A 20,918-nucleotide genomic window follows, 5' to 3' on the forward strand; every position below is an offset into this window, starting at 1 on the left:
GGAGCAGTGGCCACCTTCCCCTGCCATCTGTAGGTCAACAGTCAGTCAGAATAAAGCAAGCCTCGCTTTGTCTTAGTTTTGTGGTCTGAGGTAAGTCATTTGACCTTTCTAAGTCTCAGTTTCTTCATCTGTAAAATGGGAATACCTACCTCCCAGGGTAAGCGAGGATCAAACGGGATCGCTTATAACTAGCTATCAACAAATATCAATTCCCTTTCCTCTCTCCCTTCAGACATATCTTTGCAAGGTACACAGATACAAGGCCCCAGAAGAAAAATGTTATGAAAGGAGTTGATAAATGACCAAAAAGGGGACAGAAACATTTTTGGTGCATGTACATGTCAGGCATTGTGGTAGGCCCTTTACAGATGCTTTATTATACCATTCTCGAAATGACTCTGGAGGGAAGATATTACCTAATCTTTTTATATAAAAAGTTGTGGTAAAATACACAACATAAAATTTATCATTCTTAACCATTTTTAAAGTGTACAGTTCAGTGGCGTTAAGTATTCACATTATTGTGCAACCGTCACTACCATCCCTCTACAGAACTCTTTCCATCTTGCAGAACTGAAGCTCTATATCCATTAAACCACTCCCCATTTCCTCCTCCTTTCCAGCCCCTCGCAGCCACCATTCTACTCTGCGTCTCTATGAATTTAATTACTCTTGGTACCTCATGTAAGTGGAAGCATAGTATTTGTCTTTTTGTGACTGGCTTATTTCACTTAGCGTAATGTCCTCAAGGTTCATCCGTGTTGTAGCATGTGTCAGATTGCCCTTCCTTTTTTAAGGCTGACTAATATTCTGTGGCATGTATATATCACATTTTGCTTATCCATTCATCAGTCAACGGACACTTGGGTTTCTTCTACCTCTTGCTATTGTGAATAGTGCTGCCACGACATGGGTGTACAGATATCTTTTCAAGTCCATGTTTTCAATACTTGTGGGTATATACTCAGAAATGGAATTGCTAGATTACATGCAAATTCTGTTTTTAAATTGTGCAGGAATCATCATACTGTTTTCTTTAGTAGCTGACTATTTTACCTAATTTCTTTTTAAAGATGATATATCTGAGTTTGAAAGGCTGAGCAATCGGCCTGAGGTCACACAGTTTAGGAAGTGACAATCAGATGCCAATCAGGGTCCAACGGGCTCTCCTTCTACAGAGTAGTGGTTCCCAAAGCCTGAGCTCAGCCCGGAACATCAGCATAATCCAGCGTACTTGTAGATTCCTGGGCTCCCAAGTCTAGAGAAACAGAGTCACGAGGGATAGGGCACAGGAGTCTGTATTTTTAAACCAACAGAAAAACCAAGAAATGCAGGGGTGTGTCTGGTGGGCAGCCGGGTTTGATAACCGCTGTCTATTATTGTGATAATCATCATTGCTGTCCTTGTCTTTATCAAAATCACCCTTAGAACCATTCCTTACCCATATCAGCTTACTGACTGGTAAACATGTGGGAACAGTGGAATTGGGAAGGTTACCAGGAAATCTTAACCTTGGGTTTGCTCTCCAGCAACTGCTGGCTTTCAAAGGGCGACACATTTAGTATTCTAATCAGCAAGGCATCAGCCAGGCGCCTGCCTGGGCCTTTCTTAGGTTCCTAACACTCATTAAGCAGCTCAAGCCATGTGTTCTTAAGTAAGTGTGTGTAGAGGCAGGCCACTGGCACTTTAATCTCATTAGTGAACTAAAGCCCTAAGATGCAGTAGCCACAGCAGCCCTTACCCCTGTGGGGTGAAATTCTTCACACCCTGAGACTGACCACCCATCTTCTGCCATCTCCTACCCACCCTCTCCAGCTCTGCGTTCTCTCCTGAGCCCTGAGCAAAAGAGATACCACAGCTCCATGACTTCCAGGGCCCTGGCTGCAGGTAGCTGGATAACCAGGTCAGGTAACCAAGCTGCCTATATTCCAGAAGAGATATTGAATTATCTATCCCAGCCTGACTTGCTGAGTTGGCACAAGGCCACAGGCACTGCTCCCTGGATTCAACAGCCTGTGTCCCCTCCCCCCTCAATACTCTTGATAGAAGCCAGACAAGGCTCTGTGGGGACTTGGGAAACAAGCATCCATAGGCAATCTGCCCAGCACAAAGCCCTCATTGTTGGAGGAGGAAGGTATGGGGGAGGCAGAGGGAGTGCTTATCTTTTCTCAACTCAGACAGCTGAAAGGACTCCAGAGAAAATGACCTTATAAACTAAAAGATGGGGAATATGCAAACTATGTATTATGACCATCATCTTCCCTGGCATTTTGTCTGCAAATGTGCACAGACACACACACATTAACACATATATACACTTATGATTCTGTTCCAACTAAATCAAGAGGCAAATGTAAAACAGACTCATCCATCCATTCAATCAACTTTCATCCATGCATCCATTCAGTCACTTGTTGATTCGAACATTAACCTGGTGCCTACCATGGGCCATGAATATGCTGGGAACAGCAATAATCTAGATCAGAGGTTTCTAAATGGGGACATATTGTTACTGGAAGAATCTGGGAACCTGTACATTGGCTCACCAAGCACTGTCTATAATTGAATGAATGTCTTGCACAACATATGTAGGGGCTGTTATGATGAATACACATTGAGTTTAAACATGACTGAATCCACAGCAGCTTTCTGTCATCATATATTTTCTCAGCCCATGAAAGTTGCAAGTATACATACTCATCACTGGGAGAGTTGGACATGCTCTAGTTCTAGACAAACAAAAGTGCAGAATAATCATATATGGTTTCATGAATAGAGATGATAACAACCATAACCATAGTAACTAACTTACTGTGCGTTGGGCAGTTCTCTAAGTGCTTTATTTGTTAATCTTCACAACAGCTTTATGAGATAGACATTACTGTTCTCCCATTTTGCAGATGATAAAAGTGACCAAGGAGAGCTTCTGTGATTTGCCCAAGGTCATACAGCAGTGGGGGAGTGAAGCTGGGGTTTACTCAGAAAGTACAGCTCCATAGTCAGTGATTTAATTATGCTTGTCATGGTGGGCAGGATCATCTTGTCCAAACTCCCTCATTTCAAATATAAGGAGACAGATATAGAGAGGCCATGCAACATGCACAAAGTCACATGGTGAGTTCTTGACGGAGCTGGGGTAAGAATTCAGCTTTCCTGTCTTGCATTCTAGTTTTACTGTTGTTTAAATAAACCAGACATCACCCCAAAGTTAAAGTCGAAATAACCTGGGCTTGGGGACAATGGAAAGGCAAGAGACACTCAAAAGCTCAAAGTAGAACAAATACTGTCATCATGCACAATCTAGAGAAGTTTTCTCTCCCTGGGTTGTTGGTTTGTCTAAGATTTCCTTGGGAGAAATACCTGACACAAGGGAAGGAAAACCCAAGTTGTGCTAAAGGTATTGGGGACTCAGAGTTCCCAGCCTAGGTAGCATTATTTTAGGCATAAAGGACCATTTAGAGCAGTCCAGCTCTTCCCTGGCTTACAGGAACTTCATTTCTCTTTAATGATCACCTCACAGCCAGGAAACCCCAGTGAATGAAGGTCCTGTCCCTCTGAACAAGTAGGAGCCAATTAAATCCCAGTGATCTGTCTCTGGCTACTGGATGCTGGGCCAGAGTCAGGGGTTGGCTCGGGAAGCCACTGTTTGTTGGATAGACCTTAGGGAGACAGCAGGTGGCAGTGAAAAGAGTTCAGCGTCTGGCCATCTTGGAGAGGAATTCTGGACACACTGATTGTGTGACCACGGACAAGTTTCCTAACTATTCTGGGCACCAGTTTCTGAATCTATAAAATGAGGATAATACCTTCCTTGCTTATGAGGGAACCTATGCAAAACACTTAACACAGTGTTGCTCTGAAAAATGAGAATATAAGAACAGATGAGTCTTTTCCAAACCTCTTATTGTAGAAGAACCACTTTCTATTTCCCTGAAGAAAACTGAAAGTAAAATTCTAATGTCTAAGGGAGATAAGGGTAGCCTTTGTGTTGGTGAGGGGTTGGGGGCTTAGGGTCCTATCTATTTTGCTTTCTTTCCTCCCAAAGCGGTCTTGAGGTTCCTCTAGGGAGCACAATGTGACTAGGTCATCACTAGTCCCCTTTCAACTGCAATTAAGAAAAAGAGTCCGGCCAAGTGGCTCAGTTGGTTAAGAGCTCGCTCAAGAGTGTGAGCTCTGAGCAATAGTGGTTTGATGCCTGGCCCGAGCTGAGCTGCCACTGAGCTACCAACAGGTGGCAGGATGGCTCAGTTAAAAAAAAAATGAAAGAAAGGAGAGAAAAAAGGGAGGGAGGGAGAAAGGAAGGTGAGAAAAGGATACTCTTATCTGTCTACCTAGGAGGAGATTTTTATGTGTTGAGCACCATTACCAAGATGAACCTGGGTGGGTTCCTACCCTTGTGGGTGTACAGTCCAGCAGAGAAGTCAGAGCAGCAATGGTTAATTTAAAGATTATGAGGTGATTTTAAAACAGGGGTTGGCTCTGTAGAACACAAAGCAAGGGTTCTGATTTAGTTTAGTCATCAGGGAAGTTGGGAGCTGGAAGATGAGAGCAGGTGGCTGCTTGGACTCGCTGACTGGCAGCCGTATGGAGAAGGAGTTGGATTCGTTAGGTTTTGGAGATGGCATCACGAGGACTTGGTGACAACATGGGGCCATGACAGAGAAGGTGCTCTCAAGGATGACATCAGTTTTCTGGTCTGTAAGCCACACGTGAAGCTGAAAGTAGCATGCGTTAAGAAAAGGATTCCGCCAGCTCCATGATCAGAATCGCCCAGGATCCAATGTGCACCCTATGCCCACTGCTCACACCACTGTCCTTTCTTCCCCAGGGAGACAAAGGCAGGAGGGGCTGACCGCCACCACACCCTGTGAAAAGCATTAAGGTCAGGAGAACTCTACATGGCCTACAAAAACATCTGCAGGCAATAGCGATTCTGGAAAGCACAGCAACTGCTAGCAGTACATTAATAATAGATGTGCTGGACTGCCTCAGAAATATTTACCCAGCTGGAGTGGCCGAGCTTCAATAGCTGGGAATGGAGCCTGAGCCTTACCTCAAACAGCCCTGACTAGTGGAAATGAAGAAGCATCATCCTGGCCCTGCCCGACGCTGGCGGCGGGAGCAAACGTGCAGGTTGCCTCACTCAGGAATACGAGGACTGCTGTCTACTGAGAGGGAACTCGGACCCAGACCCTGGGAGGTAACCCTTCAAAGAGGCCAACAAGCGCTAGGGCTTATGGGGTATTTACCACCTGCGGACCCCTAAGGACCGTGCCTGTAGTAACGCTTAATCCTCGTGCTAAGGGCACTATTTTTAGGGCCGTTTTACCGATGAAAGTGCTGAGACACAGAAACGTTAAGGCAACTTGTTCAAGGAACTAGCTAGGATGGATGGAGCTGGGATTCAAGCCCAGGCAGTCTGGTTCCAGAGCGTGTGACCTAAACCACTTTGCCTTTTCCAAAACAGTCAAGAGAGGAGGAAAGAGACCCTGCATTTACCTGCCAAAAGCACACCTGCATGGGACCATTGCTACGTGCACCCTCTGTCTCCAGCCTCTGTTAAGAGCTCTGGGCTCTTCTTACCAGCAAATGCAGGAGTGATGCCTTCTTTACTAATTATTTACTGAGCACTTGCTGGGGGCTAGACCCTGTGCTAGGCTCAGACTGGGGCTTACAGAATGTGCAGAAAAGTCTCCCTCCTCTGGGAGGGAGCCCATCCTTCCTCTCTCAGAGCTCCCAACCGGCCTTCATGTCAGTCTCTAGGAGGGAATTTTCCAAAATAAGTGATGAAACACTGAGGGATTGACGAGGCACGCAAGTAAGTTTGGGAACCGTTAGGTTAGCTAGCATCCTCACTGCAGGACTTCTTAGAGCCTTTAGAGTGTTAGTGGCATGATAGATAGCTACCAGGAGGGATTTCGTGTCTAGTACTTCTCAGGTCACTCAAAAGGAAAACCCTGCTCCTTAAAACAACAAAAAACAAAAACATTTTGTAGGTTGACGTATCTATCCTAGAATAAAGTTTAGGACATTTTACCCTAGCATAACAACTATGTCAGCCGTGTGCTTGGCTGTGACCTGTCTGTCCAATGGAAGGACTTCGAGGCTGGAAACTCTGTCTTACTCATCACTCCGGCTCCTGCTTTCAGCCAGGCCTAAATCAGAGTCGTTCTCTGTGAGTTTTCTTTGAAGATGGCACAGGTGAGCACTGGGAAGCAAAATTCAGGGACTGCACCGACATTCATAGCTGTGTCTGCCTCCACCCCTTATTCTGTCTCCAAGGCTACAGGCATTTCTTGCCTATATGAGTATCAGGACATTTTCTCTTTGCCCTGGACACTCCCTGTCAGGGTGCAGGGGCCCTTCACCACCTGGCCCTGTCCGCCTCCCGTGGATCCGCTCCTATACTCCAGACACATTTCCTCAACTTTAATTCTACCGAACGACACGCAGTTTCCAGAGGGCAACATGGCTTCTTTCAAATGAAGGTCCCACTTGCTGAGTGCTCAGCAATCCTGCCTGTGCAGTTTCTTTTTTCTTTAATCCTCAGCTCAAACCTCTTGGCATCTATGAAACCTTCTCTGAGGCCCTCCTGGATCCCCAACCCCAAGGCTGGGCTAGACGCCTCTCCAGGGTGGCCTGGGCCATTCCACCCTAAACCATCCCTATCTCCTGTGGGTAAGGGTGTGTCCCGAGTGGAGATGCCCCATGTATTTTGTGTTGTGGCCATGGTCAAAAAAGAGTTGGGAAGCCACTGATATGTAGGTAACCCACCTATTTAGGATAGTGCCAGGCCTGTGCACGGTTCATACGGAGCCTGTTAAAATCCACACCACAGTTTCCTCCTCTGTGAAGCTCTGCCTGGCAGCAACAGGGCTGCGTGCTGCTTGTCTTGCACCCTCAAAGGCTGGGAGCCTCCTGGCTCCCACAGGAGAGGGCTGCTGAATGGAGTCACAATTTTGTAACAAAATGAAAGCACAAGGCCAGAACTAAAGCAGGCTTTGTCGGCTCTTATTCTCCCAATGTATTTTCTTCACAGTTTTCCAACTTCTACAACCACAGAACAGCTTTGGCATGACGGTCGTTTCACACAGATGAAAACACGATTGAGTGCAATGGTGCTTCCGGAGCTCTGATGGAAGCAGATCAGGCAGAAGAGGCAGGAAGGAGGAGGGAGGGGATTTGGGGAGCTGGAGCCAGGCCCCTGCAGGGGTGTCTGGGCCTCCGACTGTACTCGGCTGTGGGTGGAAAAACAATCGCTCCCCTTGGACTCACAGCACAGGGCTGCCTCGCAGAGATGAAGGTGCCAGACGGAGCCTACTCAACCGAACGCGCCATTCCACCCATCGGCGGTGGAAACGGGAGACACAGAATCAGCAGAAGGAAGCCTCGTGTCTTCTTCCCAGCTCGCTTTCCTCCTGGCTCTGCTCTTAATTCCCCCCCTTCCCTGGGTCTAAGATTCCTCATCTTAAAATGAGAGGGTTAGATTAAATCAGGGGCTCTCAATTTTTTGGAGTCTGACTCACATATAGTACACACATGTAACTGAAGTCTCATTTAATGATGCTTACGCGTACTACCTGCTGTATTTTCTGTTCTTATTCAGTTTATAAACTTTTACTGGTGTGACATAAGGACAGTAGAGTTTACATGTCACAAATTAAGAGTTTGATAAATTCTTACAAATCGAACACACCCACGTAACCAGCCCTTGAAAAGCCCCTCCTGTTCTCTCCATGTACCAACTCCTCCCCAAGGGTAGCTGCTGTCCTGACTTCTCACAGCATAGATTAGTTTTGTCTGTTTTTGTCCTTTACAGCAATGTCGTCATAACGTTTCTTGGTGCCTGGCTTTTTCCTTCAGCATTATGTTTGTGAAGGTTATTCATATTGCGGTGCGCAATATCCCATTGAGTGGATACAACACAATGTATCCATTCCACTGCCCATGGCCCTGTGTTTTGGTGGACATGTGTGTGCCTGTCTCATCTAGGAATGGATTGCTGGTGTGCATATGTTAAGCTTTAATTGATCCTGCCAGACAGTTTTTCAAAGTCATGACACTAAGTTACACTTTAACACACCGTGTATGAGAGTTCCAGTGGCTTCACATCTTTGTCAACACTGGGTGCTGTCCATCTTTTCCATTTTAGCCATTCTCATGGGTGTGTAGTGGTGTTTCACTGTGGGTTTCATGTGCAATTCTCTGATAACTAATGTTTTCATATGTTGGTTGGCTAGCTAGATATCCCCATTTGTAAAGTATCTGAGCCTTTTGACCATTTTTCTATTAGGCTGTTTGTCTTTTCCTTACTTATTTTTAGGAGTCTCCTCTTTTTTTTTTTCTACTACTATATATTGGATATGAGGCCTTTGTTGGAATATATATATATATATATATATATATATATATATATATGATGTAAATAACTTCACTCACTTTACGGGTTACTGAGTTACTGTGTTTTTTTTTACTACATGATGATCTTGAATCACCAAATTAATTTCATGACCCACTAATAGGTCACAATCCCCAGTTTGTAAAACACTGCAATACATGAGTATGCAGTCTTCCTGGGATCTGGATATCCCCAAAAGGGGAACCTCTGGGTCAAGAGTATCCTCAGCAGCATTAGCCTGGAGCAGCACCCTGTACGTATGTACAGCCAGTAGTTATCTGGAGAACAAAGGCCAATATATTAGCTATATTTAATTTCCAAATTAAAAAAAAATCCACACCGGGCTGGCCAAGTGGCGCGATGGTTAAGAACTGGCTTGGGTGGGCCGGCCGAGTGGCTCAGTTGGTTAAGAGCTCGCTCAAGAGTTTGAGCTCTGAGCAACAGCAGTTCGAGTCCAGCCCGAGCTGAGCAGCCGCTGAGCTGCCAACAGGTAGCAGGATGGCTCAGCTAAAAAAAACCAAACAAACAAACAAAAAAAAACTGGCTTGGGACGCCAGAGGGCCCTGGTTTGGATCCCACATATGAGGGCCAGTGACACTGCCCTCTACAGCTAAGATGCCGAACAACAGCTCAACCTGGAGCTGGGCTGCCATGAGTCGCTGGCGATGGCGTAGGCTGCAGCCCCTGTGGCAGTGGGTTGCCATGGGCTACCGTGTACGGCCAGCAGCTGGCGTGAGCGGCCAGCAGCCGGTGACTGATTTGCCTCGCCCAGGAAGAGCACAATGATGGTGCCAACTTGGGCCAGTGAAACGACGTCCTCCACAACTAGACTGAAGAACAAAATGACAGCAACTGTCTGTTCCCCTTCCCCAATTCCCCAGCACTGTTTCCATCCCCCAATTCCCCAATAAAAATCTTAAAAAAAAAAATCCACACCTTCAATGATAAGTTCTCAGTTCTCCTGAATTTAAGGTTTTCCAGCCACTGATTAAGGGAAGGACTTGGAAGAGTGGGTGCGGTGCGGGAACTTCTCTGGAACCAGCCTTTGCAGCAGGATTGAGGGAGTGCTCCCCTGTGCGGGCTATCCATCCACCAAGCGCCTGGGCCCTCAGGCGAATGGTCCTGTGGAATCTAAGACACCTCAGGAGGTTCCTCTTATCCAACAGGTCAACATGACTTTCCCTAAACTCCGACAAACTCCACTAACCATGGGAGAAGGGCACTCATGCATCCTGGGCACTTTCTTAGTGTGAAGGAATGTTCTATGCAGTACCCTCTCAATCCCTCAGAGTAGCCCTGTCCATGAAGACAGGGACTGCGGACCTCTTGTCAAAAATATGGCCAAGGTCACACAGCTGGTCGGTGAGAGTGAGACTGACTGACCCCACAGTTTGTGTTTCCACTCCTACATTATACTCCATCCAAGCAGCCAGTCACTGTATGAAGAGTGGTGACAATATCCAAAGGGCCCAAAGATTCTTATTCTCATTCTCCTTCCACACACACAAGTACACAAATCACACACATAGACACGCACAGGCACGTGTGTGCACACACAGACATGTACATGCATGTATACGCTGCTTTACTCAGAAAGTGGTCTGGACTCCACTGCTTTATTACACATTCAGCTCATCTGAGTTTTACCCTCTCTCCTAATTTCCAAACAATTGAAATGACCCTTATTCCACGAATAATACGAATAAACATTTATGTGCAGGACACCTTATAGTTTATAAATGCTCTTTACACCCAGTCTCTCACTGAACCCTCACAACTAGCCTTTTGAACATATTTAAATATTTGATGATTCTCAGGGTTCCCGAGGTCTACTGGGGGTCAAAGAACCCTCCTCCTGGGGACACCAGTCTTTATTACTGGGGCTGTGGCAGCAGGCAGGGTTTGGCAGAACTTGGGCTGGTCCTCAGACTCACCGTAAACATTTTCCTTTTAACTGTATATTCCATAGTAACCAATCCTTCCTTGTCTGATTCAGAGTTGAGCTTGAATTTCATGAACTTTCCAGAGTTGGGCTTGTGTTTGCATGACAGTTTATGGGAGGTGGACATTTCACCCCTCTCCCTAATAAGCATGCCCACATCTTTTCTCTTCTTATTGGAGTCTTTATCAGCTCTTACCTTCTCCTCCCGCAAAGGTAAGGTGTGCTCCATCACTACTAGGAACTAGCATTTACTGAACACTTCCCAAATGCCAGGTACCAAGTGCATCATGTACATCATCTCAGTACATCTCACACACATCCTTTGCCACATGTACTAATATCATTATTTCACAAATGAGAATAGATGCTGAGAGAAAAGAAGTGATAGCCCTGTGGCCACGTACTCAACAAGTGATAGGATGGGGATGGGACCCAGGTCTCACTGATCCCCAAATCCTGGCACCCTCCAGTTCCTGGGACAGTGAGAAGCAGTGACTTCTTTACTCTGAGTCAGCCAACTGTCTGTATGGTGGTGGATGGCATCTTAAAGACCAACTTGTCCTACCTTCCCTTGTTTGCTCTGAGCCCAGAGAAATGAAGGGACTTTCTTGAAAGCACAGCAGGAGCAGAATTGGGACTGGAACCCAGTTCTGGTCCTTGGGTTTCTTTCCCTAGTTTCATGGGTGTCCTGGGACACAGGACACTGGTAGAGAGAGTTTTGTCTGTGTTCCAGGCTGTGCCTCTTTTTAAGGAGACATTTAGAATAGTGGAAAGAAGGCGATCAGGGCAGGAAATGCTCCTGAAACCAAATTATGAAAAGTTATTAGAGGAACAAAGAATAAGAAAATAACTCAAGGAGGAATAGGATCGTTGTCTTCAACCATTTTCAGGACTGTCTAATAAAGAAGAAAGAGACTTGGCAAGATGTGAGGAGGGGTGAAATTCAAATCCAGGTTATGGAAGAACCCTATAAAAATCCTAACTGTGGGGAGATACCAAGTTTCTCATCAGTCTCTGGATGTGTCCAAGCACAGGTCAAATATTTGTATATCTACATCTGTCAATCTATCTATCTATCTATCTATCTATCTATCTATCTATCTATCTATCTATGTATCTATTATCTATCATTCCATCCATCCATCTATCTATCCATCCAATAATCCATGACTCTAAGACCCAGAAAGACCCTGAATGACTGTAAGATTCCACAGCTCTGAAAAAATGTACTAAAGTCTTGTAGGGAAGGCAAGCAGTAATCTTGTACTCTCTGCTCATTGTTCTTAGGGGGAAAAAATGTCTTATAAAATAAGTGGAGATAAAGTGTACCTATTAACGCATATTTAAGAGGCAGAAAAAAAGCACCCATAACATTAACTTAAATCATGAATACTTTCTGAAGTGTAAAAAAAAAAAATCAACTCACTTTTCTTTAAATCTTCTTAAAAGGGTCTAAGAATAGTCCTTCAAATAATCCTTGAAGTATGCAATTTTAATTTGGACACATGGTAATTTCAGTCTACCTGTTGAAAGAGACAAGAGAGAAATCAGTCATTTTTTATGAGGATGCTGTTCTGACAAGCAGCAGAGAAGATTTAGGCGGCTTGAGGGTTGGGGATGGGGTGGCAGCAGTAGCAGCAGCAGCAGCTTTGGCCCCAGGCCAGACTGGAGTTTGAACCCTCAGAGAATAGGCAACTAAGGCAGTGATCACAGTGCCTGGCACACAGCAAATGCTCAATCAATATTTAAAGAGTGAATGAGTAAAAAAGGATGGGTGAATAAATGAATAACATTTCTCTTCAACCTTTGATGCAGGGAGTTACCTTATAGGCTCATCTCTTTGACTCTTCCAGAGAAACAGAATTTCCAGTCGCTGGGCATATTATGGAAAATAGCACAGAGAAAGGTTCATGGGGTAGTGTAAGGAGGGCTTTGGAGCCAGCCATAGCTGTGTTCGAATCCTGGCTCTACCGCTTATAATGGCACAACCCTGGGCTGGCTTCGTTATTTATGTTTACCATTGTTCTTCAGTTGGATACTTAGCCTATTCATTACTGTTCAGCCCTTCTTTTCTAATACAAGCATTTAAGGTCATAAATTTCCCTTAAGTGCTGTTGGCTATATTCCACAATTTTAATATTTACTATTTTTATCATTCAGTTATCAATGTTTTATAATTTCTATTGTCATTTCTTTTTTGATCCATGAGGTAGTTAGAATTATTTTTGTAAATATCTCTCTCTCTCTCTCTCTCTCTCTCTCTCTCTATATATATATATATATATATATATATATATATATTTAAAAAAAAACTTATATTTCTTATATTGATTTCTACCTGAACTGTATTGTGGTGTGAGAATGTGATCTGTAGGATATTAACCCCTTGAAATTTATTGAGACATATTTTATAGTGTAGGATGCAGTCAATTGTTGTGAATGTTCCATTGTGCTTGGAAAGGGTGTGTATTCTCCAGCTGTCGGGTGTAACTTTGGACTAGTTTTTTTTAAACCTCCCTGAACCTCCACTTCCTTATCTGTAAGAGGGTACATGAGCAAAACATGTCAGCTCCCTCCTGCCATAGAGAATGACAGTTTCTGACACAGAGGCTGTGCAGACGAAAACAGAGAGGTGAGTGAGAAAGACAGCCAGATGCATTATTTCTTGCTTGTAACAATGTTAATAATAATAATAATACCCTAGGTCTATAAAGCATTTGAAAGTTTCTAAATGCTGACCATATGTGTCACCTGGTTTACTCTCCACAAACCTGTGAAGTGTCACCCCGGCAGGTGAAGGTGAGGACCCACATGGAGAAGAGACATGTACTGGTGTGTTATTCACTCAGTCCTCCAAGCCCAAACCCCAGGGTCTTCCTTGAATTCTCCCTTCTTCAGTCTACTTACTGTCTTTCAAATCCATCTTCATTATCACCCAAAACCACCCTACCTCATTTCTTACCTGCTTTATTCCAACAGATTATTAAATTCCTACTCTTTTAAAACTATAACTACAAGGAGTAAATCCAGACAAGATCTTCCCGGCAGGCACGATTCCCAAAATTGGGCTGAGGAGAAGACTTGGGGCATGGGTGCCAGAATATCAGACTCTTGAAGGAGGAGTGATGTTTATGTCCATCAAATGGAGGCATGGGTTTAGAAAGGTAGAGAAACAGTGTGCTCATTTTAATTGAGTTAAAATAGCCTTCCTCTAACGAAGCTCTTCCCATGACCTTGTCCTCACTGCACTTCAAGTTCTTTTTCTCCTCAGAATTTCCGATAGAGCCGTCTAAACCACTACTCCCAAGCCCCCCCACAAATCACTGCAGTGTGACCCCCAGAATATTCTTTTTAAGATCATCATAATGCTGTCAATGCAAATTGCAGAGGCTTCTCAATTGGCTGTGGCCTCGCTAGGTCACCTGCCAGCAGGATCACTGTCTCCTGTAAACACTCCTGCCTCAGCAGCTCCAATACCAATCTCTCCTCATTCTCCTCCTGTTCCTCCAAGGACTTCCTCTGTCTCCTTAGCGGCTTCCTTTTTCTCTGCCTCATCCTTAAATGTGAAAGATTAAAGAATCACCTCATCTCTCCCTCCTTAAATTCTGTGATTTACACTGGCATTTTTATAATTAATTGAAATGTTTCAATAAAATAGGAGTCATAGACTACCATTTATTAAGTGTATGTTAAGTGTATACCAATCATTGTGCTAAACATTATTTCACGTTAATCTTCCCAACAACCACTTTGAAGTAAGTATTATTAATATTCCCATTTTTCAGTTGAGAAAGGAGAAGCTATGAAGTGAAATGTACTTTGCCCAAGTTCACTCAGCTCTATGTGGCAGAGCTGGGATTCAAACCACAATCTGTCTAATTCAAAGCCTGTGTTCTCATCCACTTAATTTACTCATCTTACCCTCCTATATCCTGACCCTGGGACTTGTCGTTCTCCCACAATGTCATGGATTTTGTGCTTCCATTTTGTTTCTGCCTGAATGAAAGGTCTTCATCTGCACTGTGAGCTGAGAAAATTCTATTCATTGTTCAAGGTCCAGCTCCAACATCCCTCTTCCCAGAAAGCTACCCACAAGCGCAGCCAGTTTCATTGCTCCCAACTCCTTGCAGCTCTACATGGTTGCAAAATGATCCACTCATCTATCTAACCATGCACCCATCTATCCACCCAAGGAATACACAAATACAGTAGAGGACTGTTTATCCAGAAGTCTAGATCTTAGAACCATCCACACAGAGGAATCATTCCAAATATTTTTTTTTTAGGCTCTCTCTTTGAGAAAATATATCATACCTTTGTCAAAATGGAAGAAAATTTGCTGGAGGTCATGGCGTATGGGGAAGGAATGTGCTCTGCCAGCCAGTTGTGAATGCTGACGGGTCACGGACAGCCATCCCTGGGATCTGGCCAGGGAGGTTTCCAAGGTTACCGAACCAGGTCTATCTAATTTCCTTCACCCAACCCTCACATTTCTAAATCCTATTTATACATCAATCTGGCTCAAATACCTCTTCACCCTCAAAGCCTTCCCTGATTTTCCTCCCCAACAAGCATAAATAAACCTGGACCTCCACTATAACTGGTCAGTGATATTTCTGATGGCACTCAGCATTGTTATCGTCCATGGATAATACTATATTTCAAAAGGCATTTCAAAACATTCATCTCATGCTTTACCTCCTGTTCTGGTCCCCTTGGGGCTAGGAGTTGCATGCACTTCACCTTCATGAAGTTTTTCAGAACGAAGCCCAGTGCCTGGCATATGGATGTCCGTGAGGGACTGACCTACTGAAACTGGGTGGCATTGGCCTTGAATGGGGGGAGACCATCTAAAAATCACTCAAATACAAGCACCTAGCAGTGTGTTATGCATACAGCAGGTGCTAAATACATATAAAATCCTTTTATCTCTCTACCCCTGCTGTTCCCAAAAAATGAGTCAGAAAAGGGGAGCCCATGAATCCACAGAGGCTGAGGTTTCTGAAGGCCTGTGTTCCTGGTTCACACACTTGTTGGGATGACATTCTCCAGGTGAACCAGGCAGAGAAAGACCATGTCCAGATACATTCCAGTTTCCATCGTTAGGAAATGAGTTAGAATTTGGAAGACAGACAGGGCTTCAGGAGAGCCAGTACAACCACCTGCTTTTACAGAAGAGGGCCAGGGAGGTCCAACGGCTCTGTCCTGGTCACAGGGCAAGGACTGTGCAGTGTGCAGATACTGTCTCCCTGGCCCCTGCTAGACTTGCAAATGAAACCTCTAGGAAATGGAGTGCTCTCTGAATGGCTAAAAATAAACTCCCAGAAACTTCATCTCGATATGTCATGGCTGCAATTAATTTACAGCGTCTAGAACTTCAGCATGGTATAATTAGCAAATGGATTACAATAATTTATTTTTGGTTTAAAAGCTCAAATGAATATGACCTTCCAGTGGAATGGGGGAAAAAAAAAAGGCTGGGAACCAGCCATGTTCCTCTGGCCCCTTCCAATGCCACAATTGTAACGCTGGATGGCATCCATCTGCTGATGGCTTGTGTACGTGCCACAGGGAAGGAACTGGGACTCTGAGCTCTGGGCTTCCAGAGAAGTATGATTTCTGGAAATATAGTCCCCTGCCCCCCCCCCCAAAAAAAAGGGTCCATGCTCATCTTTCCAGTGATAAGGAAAACACCTGATACCACCCTTCCAACGAGCAGGAAACCACAAAGGCAGAGAAAAGTTCATCGTGATGTGTCTGAGCTGGCAGTATGAAAGGAAGGGACCATGAGAGACACTGTCATGCAGCTAAAAGAAGACTGGACTGGGTTCAGAGAGGACCTCTGCTTGGGTATGCCACGAATAACAACCACTTCACCTCCCTTTTATAAAGTGTTGATAATTAAGTAACTACCTCATGAGATTACATGAGAAAAATGTATGAAAAAAGGTTTTGTAACTGAATACTAAAGATTCTTTTTGAGCCAACAAATTTCCAAAGAAGCTCTTTCCAATGAGGAATCTTTCTGACCAAAGCACTATATAATATTGAAGTCCAGTAAAGGGGCAGGAGAAAACCTAGAAAGTGGTCTCCTCAAGCTTCCCTCTCCAGAGTCCAGGCAGAGGCAAGTCCATTCACTTTTTGCAAGATCTCTCTGCAAAGCAATCTGGAGCTAAGACGCAGGGTCTTCACTTGGGGAAGGGACATGGACAACTTGCCTCCTCTCTCAGGCATTGCACCAAAACCAGCCAAACATCTGTCAGAACACCCACTGACATAGGCAGTGGGCACAACCAAAGCAATGCTTCCTCCTATTGGAGGAAGGGGGTATAGGCATTTACTGAGTAGCCTTTATCTGCCAGTCACAGCGCTGGACCCTTTCACATCGGAGCTCCTCTTCACATCCTGTGAGGTCACCCTGTCAGATTGTCAGATGGTGCCATTGCTTCCAATATGTGCAGGCCTGTGAAGGCTCCTTTCTCCTCTCTGCTTCTCCAACGAACCCCTGAGCCAAACGACCTGGACCCTCACACTCGCTCTCTCAAGTCTTAGTGATTATTTTGGAGGCAGTTCAATGTTCTGATCAGTGAGGTTGGGACAAGAACCCCAAACATGCCTGCCTTACCAGATTGCTGTCAGTCAAAAAAGGGTGGGTGTGAAAAACTTCAGGAACTGTGTCAAACGCTGAAGGATAAGTCGCTCTCGTTGAAACCCCTCAAGAACTTCCTTTTGCCCTTCACTGAACATCAAATTTCTACTTTGTTCCTGGCCCGCCTCACAGATGACACCTTCCTGTCTGTCCCCTTGTCCCTGAGCTGCGTGCAAACCAGGTATCATTCAGGCCATTACACTCAGGGAGCAAATGCTGTTTCCTCTTCTTCAAGTCGCCTCCTCCCACTGCAGGTCTCAGCGTAGATACCGAGTCTCGTCCTGGGAGGACCTTCCTCTGCCCCTCCGGTCAGGACCGCTTCTTCTATTAGACATTCTCCAGGGCACTTATAATTACATGCTTATTCAAATGACTATTTGATCACTATCTATCTGCCCAACTGTTATAGAATGGGGCAGGACCCACTTCCATCTTCTTCATTAGAATGTCCTCAGGGGATTTCAGGGGGCGTGGCACACAACGGTCACTCCACCTGTGTCTGCTTTGTTCACACCTCTAGAGCAGTCCATGGCACAGAGCCAGTACTCAATACATACTTGTGGGGTGAAGTCATGGGTATAGATTTGCTGGGGAGGATGTAAAGCAGAGGGTTACAATAATGGATTCTGGAGCCAAAATACCCAGTCTGAGCCTGGCTGCCCCACTCAGAGCTGTGTTGCTCTGGGCAAACAGCTTCACCTCTCTGTGCCTCAGTTTCTTCATGTATTCAAAAAGAGATAATAACTGTGCCTGCCTCCTAGAGTTGTTATGAGGATTAAATAATATATTTAAAGTTCCTGGGACGAGGCCAGGCAGGTGGTTGGTACTATGTAAGGGTAACTATTCTTCTTGTGACGATCACGCCTCATCCTCTTCCCTGACCCAGTTCACGTCCTTCCTCTTTTCTGACGCGGGTCTCGCTTGGCCTTCCTCCTCTGGTCTCCTAGTTCTCACTGCTTTTTCCCTGCACGTAGGGCCCATCCATGCATTATTTGTTACTATGGCTGAACGGTTATCCAAGAGAGCAACTCGTCTCTCCTGAGAGGCCATCACAGCCTGTAGGAAGAAAGGCCTAGAGAGGCAAACCAGGGGGGACTCTGGCGTGGGAGTGAGCTGGAGGGGCTGGGTCAGTGAGGGAGCGCGCAGTGGGGCCTCCTTGCGGAGCCTACTGGAAGCCCTCTTGGAGGTTCTGCCTTGGAACCCGTGGCAGCGCAAAACTTCTGGCCTTGAGTACCTGCTTCACAGGCTAAAAAATGCCCTTTTTTGCATAAAATAAATGGTGAGCCATGAAGGTGTAAAATGCAGCTGTCACAGTCCACAGAACAACACACCGGTTAGTATTGCCGCTTAAGAATGCTATTTCCTCATATTAACCACAGAGCAATAGCAACCTGTCCAGACCCACTCCTGAGTGCTCCAGAAACCCCTCGTTTTCCCCCTTTAATACTACTTGATGTTTAAATAACAATTGATGTTTGTTTCTAAGTAGAGTCCCCTAGCTTGCCTCCTTCCCGCCCTCTCCCTTCCTCTTCTTCCTCCTTCCTCTTCTAAGACTATCTTGGCCTCCATTTTCTTCTTGACATCTGGGATATAAGTATACAGGTGTGCATCTGAGCACATCTGAGTTTCTGAACTTGCCTCCTAACTGGGTTCCGCTGACTCCCTTTACTCTTTTCCATCTGCCACCTCCCAGTCAGCTCATCCTACCTACATGTTGCCTGCCAGATGACTAATTTGACTTCAAAAATGTTTAAATTTCTAAAATTGTTTTAAATTCTTCCCTGCAAGAGGTGAGCTTCGGTTATGTGAAAAGTGTAAACAGCTGTGATTCAGAAACAAGGGCTGGCTCAAGGCACTCACCTGCCCAGGAGAAAGGCCAGGTACTGTTCAATGCACAGACTCCTGGGGGGTGGGGCCTGGCCTTGAGCTCTGGTTCCACTCAACCAGCAGCTTGGGGAACTGACTTTAGAGTCAGCCCGGCACTCCCAGAATATGGACGCTAAGAGTTAGCATGGCTGACCCTGACCTTGGGCCTCCAGCTAGGCCAGGCTCCAATCCTGCCCCAGAATTTCTGTCTTGGTGGCAATCCTATCTGTCCAGAAAAACAAAGAGTAACTCAACGGCTGGCTTGCTTGGGCATTGAGTCTACCACTTATTCTATTACTTATTCATCTCTTTACTCATTTACAATTATTCATTCATTTATTCATATGCATGTCCTCAAAGTTTCACTTCCTTATTCACTCAAAATCACACACTTATTCATTAACTTCTTCATTTATTTAGTCACTCATTCACTTATTCGTTTATTTCACTTACTCATCATAACTCACTCCTCCATTCTCCGTTTCACTCATTCTTTCCTTCATTCACTCTCTTATCCATCCACTAGCTCCCTCCTCCATGCACTGGCTCACTCGGACCCTCACTAGTCCCCAGCACAGCATCCTACTGGGAAGCAGAGCCCGTATCATGGCTGGGCCCATTAGTCCTCACTCCCCGAACATTCTCTTCCATTTTAACTTCCAGCTTGCTGAACTCTGCAGGCATGAGTCCTGGTGTGCCGAGTATATGCTTTCCACTCAGGAACAGATGTTCTTGTAATTACTGTTTTGACTTTCACCCTCTAATGCCAGAAAATTCTTTCCACAAACTCCTCCAGCATGCAACTAGGCAACCACTCAGCCTGAGCAGGGCGTGTGGTGCCTGGGGGTTCAGATTCCAGGAAATAGCAGATTCCTGGCAGGCAGAGCTGCAGGGTACTTGGAGAGGCTCCCCACGGCAGGGCTTTGTAACTCGGGGTCCCTCAATGAGCTGGAGAGGGAGGTGGGCCTGGGGAACAGCAGGCCTTTTGAGCCAGGTTAAGGAGTGGCCCATCTCAGGACTATGGAGTCATGCTCTATCTGGGCTTGGGCTACTGCAATGACAGGTGACAGTCAATGGAACTTGCAGAGGTTTATTGGCATGAAGCCAGTGAGAAGATGTTGTTAGCAACGGCATGGCAGAGGGTCAAAATCATAATTCACTGACCAGCTACCATGTGCCAGGTACATCCCATACTTTATGGTAGTTGTCGCTCAATGATCAATCTCTCGGTGTTTTTTGTTTTGTTTTGTTTTTAGAAATAGAATCTCCTGAATTTTAGCTGGTCACATGACCTCTTAGCTAACCACTACCTTTCTCAGATCCCCTTGCAACAAGGTGTGACTGGAAGCTCTAACTGGGTGTGAGCAAGGGTGTTAAACATCACTTCCTGGTTGTGCCCTTAGAAGGAAGCTGGGTGCCCTTCCACTTCCTCCTGCACAACCTGCCATACAAAGCATGGCCGTCTCTAGCGAACCATCTCTGTCGTTGGGGTGGAGGGCACCACAGAGCAACAATCCAGGGGCCTCCGCCCCTGCAGAGCCTTGTGAAGCGAACTTCTCTGTCTCCCCAGCTAGATTTTATGTGCGGGAGAAAGGAGCATCTGCTATGCTTTGATCACTGCAGGTTTGATAAGTGAAAGCAGCCAAGCCTGGGCCTACTGATACCAGAGGAATCTTCGGCATCATGCTTCCTTAGGGAGAAGCTGCCTTTAGAGGAGCCCTCTCAGCTTCTCTTGCTCCCTCACAGAATCGTCTCTGCTGTCGCTGAATAGCATCCCCTCAGAATTCACACCTGCTGGGACCCTGAGAATGTGACCTTGTTTGTAGCTGGAGTCTTGGCAGATGTAATGAAGGTAAAGGGCTAGATGAGATCACAGGGCAGTAGGGCAGACCCTAAACCCAATGAGACTTACGCACGACAGAAAAGAGCAAACTGAGACACGGGGAGGACAGACACCATGTGATGATGGCGGCGGAGACTGGTAGGATGCACACACCAGCCCAGGAACACCGAGGGCGCCAGGAGAGGCGTTGAACGGATCCTCCCTCAGTGTCTCCAGGGGG

The 20,918-nt window shown here is 45.6% G+C and overlaps 1 protein-coding gene across 8 annotated transcripts in view; it reads right to left on the bottom strand.

Annotated features, from left to right (window-relative positions):
- Positions 1-20,918, bottom strand: part of TENM4 (teneurin transmembrane protein 4) — a 601,437-nt gene that overhangs the window by 440,746 nt on the left and 139,773 nt on the right. For 7 of the 8 annotated variants that reach the window (XM_019623656.1, XM_019623660.1, XM_019623657.1 and 4 more), the window contains exon 3: positions 11,767-11,863. The exons of the other annotated variant lie outside the window; for it this stretch is intronic. The gene's annotated coding sequence lies outside the window, so the exon portion shown is untranslated. The remainder of the gene's footprint in view (positions 1-11,766; positions 11,864-20,918) is intronic. 8 annotated transcript variants of the gene reach the window in all.

The sequence above is a fragment of the Hipposideros armiger genome, unplaced genomic scaffold (assembly GCF_001890085.2).
Source record: "Hipposideros armiger isolate ML-2016 unplaced genomic scaffold, ASM189008v1 scaffold_556, whole genome shotgun sequence".
NCBI lineage: Eukaryota > Metazoa > Chordata > Mammalia > Chiroptera > Hipposideridae > Hipposideros > Hipposideros armiger.